A 1011-nucleotide genomic window follows, 5' to 3' on the forward strand; every position below is an offset into this window, starting at 1 on the left:
TTTTTTTTTTTATACTTTGTTTTTTATTATAAATTTTTTTTTCTCATCACAACACACATATGAATTTTCCATCCAAAATACACTGTGCATTGGCTCAATCAAGCACATCAACATATATGTTCTCAGCAAATGATTTCCCAATTTTTGTGTCCTGCATACCTTGCCTTTTGTTTTGCCATCCTAGGTTCCCCATCCCCACCCTCTGCCATGTCCCATCTTCCTCCTCCATTGTCCCTGACATTCATGATTGCCCTCAATGGCTTCCGCCCCCCCCCATTCAATTGTTCTACCAATGAACTCAATTAGTCTAAGTATATCCACTAGCTAGCACAGCTGACATATCCTTACACATGTATCCAAATCTGATCCTAGGCATAAACCCCAGGGAGTAGAATGAACATATTATAAAGTAGACCCCAGTTGTGTCCATACAACTCTCTTCAGTCATCAAATGTGCATTTTTTTTTCCTCCTGCTTATTACTTTTTTTATATTAAATTATATTGCCTAACACTCATTCCCTGAGTATCATCACAACACACCAAGTGTAGTTTCCCATCTAGGATAAACTACATAGTGTCTTAATCAAGCATGTCGTCACCAATACTGTTCCATTTCTACTTTCATACATATAAATATGTTTTTTATCCTATGTTTGACCCTCAGCCCTTTCCCCCTCTCCCAATTACTCTATCTCTGCTATAGACAGCTATCCTCCAGAGGGGTCATTGAAAATGCGATACCTGCGAGTAGAGGGAGAGGGGTCACGAGTCCAAAGTTTTTAACAATAGGGAAAATAGATTCCATTCAAGGTTGGATCAAGTGTGGGTCTCGTGCAGTTCCGCAACTGTAGGTGAGTCTCCATGGAATACAGTTTCAGGAAAGCAGTTCTGGTAAGCAGAGTTGACCATCAGTTGATGTGGCACAGCGGCCATCTTGTGGTTAGCAGGAGTGGTGTTGTGGAGGTCTGCAGCGTGACTTATCCTCTGGTATCTGGCTTCCCTAAGAATGG

The sequence above is a fragment of the Tupaia chinensis genome, unplaced genomic scaffold (assembly GCF_000334495.1).
Source record: "Tupaia chinensis unplaced genomic scaffold, TupChi_1.0 Scaffold000164_1, whole genome shotgun sequence".
Classification (NCBI taxonomy): domain Eukaryota; kingdom Metazoa; phylum Chordata; class Mammalia; order Scandentia; family Tupaiidae; genus Tupaia; species Tupaia belangeri.